Source organism: Phascolarctos cinereus, unplaced genomic scaffold (genome assembly GCF_003287225.1).
Source record: "Phascolarctos cinereus isolate Bilbo 61053 unplaced genomic scaffold, phaCin_HiC Scaffold_3;HRSCAF=262, whole genome shotgun sequence".
NCBI classification, from domain to species: domain Eukaryota; kingdom Metazoa; phylum Chordata; class Mammalia; order Diprotodontia; family Phascolarctidae; genus Phascolarctos; species Phascolarctos cinereus.
In genome coordinates this window covers 184381050-184389714 of record NW_027555736.1, presented here as the reverse complement: position 1 = coordinate 184389714, position 8665 = coordinate 184381050, and the positions used below count along the sequence as shown (strand labels likewise).

At 44.7% G+C, this 8665-nt stretch overlaps 1 long non-coding RNA gene across 1 annotated transcript; it reads left to right on the top strand.

Moving 5' to 3' along the window:
• Positions 1-1177: 1177 nt before the first annotated feature.
• Positions 1178-8044, top strand: LOC110223686 (uncharacterized). The gene is made up of 2 exons (XR_002328762.2): positions 1178-1675; positions 7330-8044. It is a non-coding gene; the product is annotated as an uncharacterized LOC110223686 (long non-coding RNA).
• The last annotated feature ends 621 nt before the right edge of the window (positions 8045-8665 follow it).

Below are 8665 nucleotides of genomic sequence, written 5' to 3'. Positions count from 1 at the left end.
GAGTCAGAGGACCTGGGCTTAAATCTTGGCTCTACCACTAGCTACTTGTGTGACCTCGGGCAACTAATTTAACCTTTCTTTGTTGGAGTTTCCTCATCTATGAAGTTACTGGACTAGGTGACTTTTAAAATCCTTTTCAGCTCTGGATCTATGATCCTATAATCCTTCCAGTTGTCATCTTCTCTGAGAAGCATTGTAGTAGCCGCAGGAAATATCATCTGCTAGGTGACCAGCACTTGGGGCCCAGAAACTCCTGCTCTCTGAATTTCATGAGGCTGATGCCAAGGCTGGACATTTCCATCTGAGGGTCCCTATTCAGTTTCCTGTCTGCAGGGAAAGAAACACAAAGATGAAGAGGTAGCTAGGGCTTTGAAATCCTTTCTCAGGCTAGACAAGTTCATGCTTTTGCTGCTATATTCAAGCAGCTGCCATAGCTACAGGATGGGGAAGGGAAGAGCCCCTTACCCAAACAGGAAGAGAGAGAGAGAGAAGAGAGATAGCTGTCCAAGTCCCAAGCCACATATTCAGAAGGGGAGAAGAAGAAATCTGAGAATGGATGTTGTCTCTCCCTTTAAACTCTACTGAGTAGGCAGCTCTCCTGTTCAATTCTCTTCTACAGAGAACCTTTTGTGGAGGGGATGGGGAGGCTCATAGGGTTCAACCAGGAGTCTTTGATTACACACGTTCCAAAGGGGGCACAGCCACCAGTTGGGGCCAACATGAATGCTCCAAGGGAAATGTTACAGTCCCATAGTTAGGGAGGAGGTATCCACCAATTGGCACCATTACATAAAATATATACAAAATAATTGATAGGGACGGCAATTTCCCACCAACTGAGAGTGAGTGAGGATCAGGATAGGAAGGATCTTATAGGAAGAGGTCCTTGAACTGCCCTGAAGGAAGCTGGGCATTCTAAAAGGAAGTGATGAGGAGGGAATGCATTCCAGGTGGGGACACTCTGTGCAAAGGCACACATGAGAGACGGCAAGTCTTATACAGGGAGAAGCAAGTCAGCCAGTTTGTCTAGAACACAGAGAGCTTGACCAAGAGTAATGTGTAATAAACCCGGAAAGATAGGTTGGAACCACATTACAAAGAACTTTAAATCCAAAGAGTGGAAGTTGTCTATCAGCCTCAAGGCGATTGAGAAGCAGGGAGAAGATTAGAGTTTTTTTGTTTCCCTTTCTACTCTTGAGACCTCGCTCCTCTGCTGACAAAGAAAGAGAAGGCATTCAGAGGAGCCAACAACTGGGTGCCAGGGAGCAAATGTAGGCAAGGGGTGGTGCCAGGGAGGGTGCGGAGCTGTAGGCACCAGGAAAGACAGCCCTGTCTCATGGTTCTGCAGGGAGAGAGCACAGGACTCTTGAGGGGCAGGCATGTGGTTAATGGGTAACAAAATGTCTGGGCGCCCCTGGAGCCTTTCCCCACCCTGTGGGGCAGAGGGAAGTGCTTTGCAGAAGGCTTTCCTCTCCTGGTTCTCCCTCTCCATCTGTTTTGCTTTTTTGGCTCAATTGCCCCAGAGTTGGGCCTGCTCATGACCTTGGCTGATTTCGCAGTCATTACCAGCTGCTGCCAGATTTACTGAGGGAAGCTTCGGTTCTCTTCCAGCCAACCCAGGCCTGCTGGTCAGAGCCAAAGGATCAAGTAACTCCTTCCTCCCAAGTTGGAGCAGGTCAGTCCTCAGGACAGGGGCCGGGGGGGGGGGGGGGGGGGGGGTCAGGGGTTAGGAAGGGGCCCTTTGTTTCAAGTGGCTCATGTGGAGAGTTGACCCTTTAGGTCTGCTCTTAAAATGTACGTGTCAGACTTGTGTTAATAATAGCTGGGCATATATAGTGTTTTAAGGTTTGCAGAGCTTTTATATATGCCTTCCTACCTGATCCTGACAACAACCCTGTGAGGTTAGGTGTTACTATTATATCTCCCCGCTCCTAATTTTACCAAGAAGGAAACTGAATTTGAGAAATTAAGTGACTTGTTCAGGGTCACACAGTAAGTATCTGAAGTGGGATTTGAATTTGGGTCTTCCTGACTCATCTAGCAGCCTTTAGATAGTCATTTGGCTGGGATTAGTTAACCAAGAGTTTTTCAAAACAGTTGGTTTCTTTTGTAATCATATGTATTTTATTTTATGTATTTGAAAATCTTCTGAGAAGGGGTCACGCTGCAGGCTTCACCTAACTGCCGAAGGGGCATATGATGCAAACGATGTTAAGAATTCCAGAGTTAAACAGACCCATACAAGAATTCTAGGTGTTGGTTAAGGAGGGAGGGAAGGAACTTCAGTAATAGGAGAGGTGAGAGGTCTCATTTCTCATTTTGTCTCCTAGAAGAAGATTGAATTTGTTCTGCCAATCTTAAAGTTCCAGAAGATTCCCTGGTTCCAAGCTGAGCCTTCATTCTCTCATCTATAAAATGAGGATAGTGATATTCTTAGTGAAAAGCAGCTTAGCAGTAATGGATAGGGAGCCTTGCAGTCAGGAAGACTTGGGCTTAAGTGCTACTTTTGATGGGGCTGGCTGTGTGACCTTGGATGAGTCATTTAACCTCTTAATGCTCTAGGCAACTCTTTGAGACTAAATTGCTGAGCAGGTACTGACCTGCAGGAGAGAGAATTTCCTAGCCTAGACTTCCCTGGACCAATGACAGGTCACCTCCATAGCATTTCAGTACCTATCAAATGAGGCAGCGAGGATAAAGCCTCATTTTCCAGCTCGGCCTGGTGCATTGCCCATAGTCAGTCTATTGAATGGCTGAAAGCAGAGTTACCTTGCTTCCCAGTAAAAATTCATCTCCTTTTGTGCTTTTAGCAGCAGTTCATCCAAGGATGATCCAGGAGTCACTCTTAAACTGGACACTAATTTCCAGAGGGTATACGTGGCCAGAAGTTGTAACGGGATCCAATCTGGACAAAGAAAGTGTGTGTGTGTGTGTGTGTGTGTGTGTGTGTGTAGATACAGAAAGAAAGACACAGAGAGACAGAGAGAGACACACACACAGACAGAAAGATAGAAAAATAGACGGAGATAGAGAGACAGAGGAGAGAGACACAGAGACACACAGAGAAAGAAACACAGTGAGAGAGAGAGACAGAGATGCACACACACACACACACACACACACACACACACACAGAGGTAGAGACAGAGACAGAGACCCAGACCAACCCCCTCACACAGACTAATCTCTCTGCCAGTGACCAAGCTCCCTGCTTAGATACAGAATCACAGGTTTCTGGACTGAAAGGGAGCTGGAGAAGTCACCTTACTCATCCCCTAGAGATACCAGGAATACTAACCAACTAAACTGCCCTGGCTGTCTGTCTTACATGCTCCTTAGACAAAGAGTTTACGGTGCCTGAGGCATGTTGCTGTTCAGTTGTTTTTCAGTCATGTCCGATTCTTCATGACCCCATTTGGGGTTTTCTTGTCAAAGATACTGGAGCGGTTTGCCGTTTCCTTCTCTAGTTCATTTTTCAGATGAGGAAACTGAGGCAAACAGGGTGTTGCTCAGGGTCACACAGCTCGTAAGTGTCTGAGCCCAGATTTGAACTCAAGAAGATGAATTTTCCTGACTCCAGGCCCAGGGTTGTGTCCATTGTGCCACCCAGCTGCCTGCCTGATGCATAGTAGGAGCTTCATAAATGCTCTTTGACCCACTGATGCATTGATAAAGGGAGCTCTTACCATTTCGAGAATGAAGTTCTAGAATAAAACAATCCTCACTGGCAGTTCTTCCTTAGGTCTAGCTAGGAGCCCTCATAGTACACACTTTCTCTTTTTGATCTTTAGTAGAGATTGAGAGCAGCTGGACACTATCATCTGCACAGAATTCTTTCCGACATCTGAAGACTGTTATTAGGTGTCCTCTCCTCAAACCAGCCTCCCCAGCTTTCCTGCACGCCCACTGCAGATTCTCTTTTTCAGCCTAAATCATCCCAGTTCACCAGGTTGTTCCTCACAGACTCTATTTTACCACTCTTTGCATCACGAGAGCCCTGGAGAGTCAACTGCACAGGCCCTGGAGCTAATGAACCTTCAGTTTGTCAGCCAGTGAGTGTGGCCGGACAAACTACAAATAAAAAATCCATGGCACGAAGACAGCGTGAACCTCTGAACCCTGAGAAGACTTTGAGAGGCCCTCAGTGCCTCTTGGGCTTCCTGCCATCATCCTGACGCCACCCAGGCAGGGCAATGGGCCAACCACCCTCTTTCTGGTCTCCTTGCCCTCCCTGACTCATCTCATTGCTTCTGGACATCGCCTCCAGCTTGTGTCTTTAAAACTAGTTCCCTAAATAAGAGGCCTCATCTGTTTATTGATCCAGAACGCTTCTGCCCTAGAACTCATGGAATGCTTTACAGACATTGTGGCTGGTTATTACTTGCATGACCTGCCTACGCTAGTCATTTATCTTAAGGAAATGGGTAAACATATATCATCAAAACAAAGGCTAACATTTATATAAGCTTGAAGGTTTCCCAAGTGCTTTGCATTTATTATTTCATTTGATTTTCACAACAACCCTGTGAAGTATCCCCATTTTACAAATGAAGAAACAGAGGAAAGACAAAGTGATTTGCCTAGGGTCACACAACTAGTAAAAGTGAAGCAGAATTTGAACTCTGGTCCTTCTGACTCCAAAACCAGGGGTTTATTCCCTACACCACGTAGCTGCCTAATGTGAATTTATGTGGCTGGAATTTCTGGATCTTCCACTAGAGTCCTGTTCTGATACTTCCTTGTAGCACCCGTATCATGTTGAGTTCTAACTGGAAAGGCTTCAAGAAACTTAAGTCACTGTATAAATAAGTTATTATTACTACTGTTCAATTCAGCAGACATTTATGAATTGCCTATTGTGTGTAGGGCACAGTGTTAGGCACTGGGGGAGGGGAGTGTATGGGGTGTTAAGAAAGGACTAGCACCTCTGGTGGGAGGGCTTACCAAGCCCTTTTCAGGGCTGCTCATCTACCTTTGGTGTCCAATAATCACCCAACTCTCACCTGTAGCTCCAGGAATCTGTAGCATGCACAGAGGTCGCACCCCAGCAGATGGGCTACCAGGCTGAAGGTAACCAACAGGCCTCAAACTCATCGGTGAAGTAGGGGGTGCCTACCCCAAGCATGTGAAGACTTCCCCTGGTGGAATGGGTGGATAACAATCTGTTCCAAGGGCCATGAAGGCGGCTGAAGTAGGCACTGTAGAGTGCTTAGAGCTTGGTTAGACATGGTAGATGCCAAGGTCATCCACTGCACCCCTGGCCATCGCTAGCCCTATTGACTTTTGTTTTGCTACTGGACTTGGATGACTCTGGAAGAACAAGGGAGGCTGACTTTGTGCAGCTCTACCTCACTTAGATCCAATTCACTTGCAAGTCAAGTTATCACCCTGTGATGGCCTTGGTTCTCTTTGAAAACAAGGGCAAACAACAGGCGAGGGGATTACAAAGATGAAAGATGAGAGCATGGTATGGTGAATGGGCCACTCAACTTAGAGTCAGCAAGATCTGGGTTCAAATCCAGCTTTGAACACTTCTAGGGGTATGATCCTGAGCAAGTCACTTGACCTCTCCCTCTAATCAGGGGTTTGGACTTGATGGCTTCTAAAATCCCTTACAGTTCTAAATCCGTGACTTCTCATGATGGAGTCTTTCCCCTCAAGGAACATACAACTCAATTGAGAGGATTAAATGAGTGTACAAACAAAACAGTAAGTGGCTGGCGGGCTGGGCTTGGAAAAGGAAGAGCTGAGTTAGACTCTTGCCTCCCATAGTTTTTAGCTGGGTGACTTAACTCATTCATTTAGCCAAATTGATAGAGCCGAGCTCCACTATGAGCAGAAAAGGCATTGTGCTAGGTCCTGGGTATGACAGAGGGAAAAAAAAAAAGGATGGATAATTCAGAATCTCCTTCCTTGAGCTAGTCAGAAGGATAAAACAAGTACACACGCAACTAGGTCAGAGGATGTTTAGTGCTATAATAGCTATGCAAACCAGTTGCCATGAGGACTTAGAGGAGAGAGAACACGTTATTTTGGAGGAATCAGGGGAAAACTTCAAAAAGAAGGTGACAACCAACTGCAGTGTTCAAAAAGGCAGGAGTGAAGAGCCTTCCAAGTACAGGAAGCAGCATGAGCAAAGGTCCATAGGCAAGACAGCTGAGGGTGCGTCTGGAGGAGTACAACTGGTCTGGAGTATCCGATATGCATGGGTGATATAAGTGGGGATTCCTGCCAGAAAGGCAGGTTAGGGCCAGATGAGAGAGGGCTGTGACTGTCCTATCAAGGAGTTAATATTTTCTTTGTTAGGCAATGGGAAATTACTAAAGATTTTTGAACAGGGAAATGATCCGGTCAGACAATCCATTAGGAAGATTAATCTGGCAACTGACAGGTAAGGCAGATTGCTCTGATAATTCCTTTTTAGAAAAAGGAAAAGAAGCAATATGTTTTAAAATGTTAAAATGTTTATAGCAGCTTTCTTTTGTGGTGGCCAAGAATTGGAAATTACAGGGATGCCCATCAATTGGGGAATGGCTGAACAAGTTGTGATATATGATTGTGATGGAATACTATTGTGCTATAAGAAACGATGAGCTCATGATCTTAGAAAAACATAGAAAGATTTGTAAGAAATAATGAAGAATGAAATGAACAGAACCAAGAGAACACTGTATACATTAACAGCAATATTATTTTAAGAATGAACTTTGAATGAATAATTTATTTTGTCTACTATAAGTACCCAAATTAACCACAAAGGACATATGAAGAAAGACACTATTTGCATTCAGAGAAAGAACTGATAAATAGAAGTATGTATAGAATAAGTTTACATATGTATGTATTCGTGTCTAATGGTAGCCATCTCTAGGTCTGGAGGAGAGGGGGGGAAGAAAAGAAATTTACATGATAACTTTCTTATATATTTAAAAGGAATAGTAAGTTGCACATAATAGATTTGCAGTTTCATGAGCAATTAGATTTTTTATTTTACTATGTTATGGAAATGCTTTTTTTATTCCATAAATTAAAAATATAATTTAAAAAAGAAGGCTCTGATTCTTATAATCTAGCCACTGCTCAGATTTTTACAATACCTCACAGACTCTGAGATTCCTTAAGACTCTGGCTAATATGGTGGATCTTTAACAAACCTTGTCTTTGGCTGAAAAAAAAATAAAAAAAAAGAAAATGCATGGACTGTATCTTCCTCTTCTTCTTTCCTTCTTTGCTTTGGGGTTTTATTTTGCTCTCTGCCTCCACTACTGCCCACCTTTGGGGATTTCTACTAATGGACATCTCTGTTTCCTTTTATGTCTTCCATACTAGGACTCTATCTCTCTCCCTCTCCTGGATGGAGGAAGCAGTTTCTCAGGAACTCTCCTGGTGTTGGAGAGCCAATCTGTGGAGGGGCTAAGTCTCTTCTCTTGTCAGCAGGAAGGTCACCAAAGTTCCAGGCCTGCTGCAAAAAGGGTCCAGCAGCAAAAGTGTTGAGTTGAAGCGATTTGCCTGGCGGTTGAAGTGAGATGCCCCAGAGCTCCCGGACTCTGTCACCACCCAGGCCTGTCAGTTTCCACTTTTCCCTCTGTCCATCTCTTCTAATGCCTTGGCTTTGGACCCAGATGGAAGTCTACAGGCAGTGAATTATCCAGGAACATAAGAAATGGGGCACTTGCCAAATGCCTCTGAGGCTGATTATGCACCTAGCTCCAACCCTAATCTCTTGGGAAGTCGGGTGCCTTAGATGAGCCCTGGAAGATCCTAGAGGTGATGAGAAAGACCTCCCTGAAGGACAACCAGCTCCCAGACCCTCACTTACACTATAGCTTCTATACAGATAAGGAGTTCAGTTCCTGGGGCTCAGCTGGGTGACCTCAGTAAACAATTGGGGATTTATTTATGTGTGGCAGCCTCTAAGGTGACTAAATTTTTCTTTTTCTGAACTAGGTTGTATAGAAGGTAATAGCAGTGACCAGACAGTCCAGAGAATTCTGCCCAGTTGCAAGATACAATAAAAATGTAAATAAACATTTTACCTTGTGAAGGCTGGTCAAGTTCTGTCCTTGACTTCTGTCCCCATACTTCTCTTTATCTCTCTCTCTCTTTTTTTTTTGGTGAGGCAATTGTGTTTAAGTGACTTGCTCAGGGTCACACAGCTAGTAAGTGTCAAGTGTCTGGTCTGAGACCACATTTGAACTCAGGTCTTCCTGACTTCAGGGCTGGTGCTCTATCCACTGTGCCACCTAGCTGCTCCCTGTCCCCATATTTCTCATCATCTCCTAATGTCTTTCTGCATTTCCATTAGAGAGATAGCATGGCTTACTGGAAAGAGAGCCAGATCTTGGGCCAAGAAGACCCAGTGTCAAATCCTGCATCTAATACTTATTGCTGTGTGACCCTGGGCAAATTGCTTAACCTTGCTGCATTTGTAAAATGTGGATAATGATACCTATGGTACCTGCATCATAGGTTTGTTTTGAGGCTCAAATGAGACATGGTCTGAGTTTCAGTTTTTGCATCTGTAAAATATGGATAATCCTTCTAGTACCTCCCTCACAGGCAGCTGGGTGGTGCAGTGGATAGAGTGCTGGACCTGGAATGAGGAAGACTTGAGTTCAAATTTGACCTCAGACACTTAGTAGCTGTGTGACCCTGGGCAAATCAC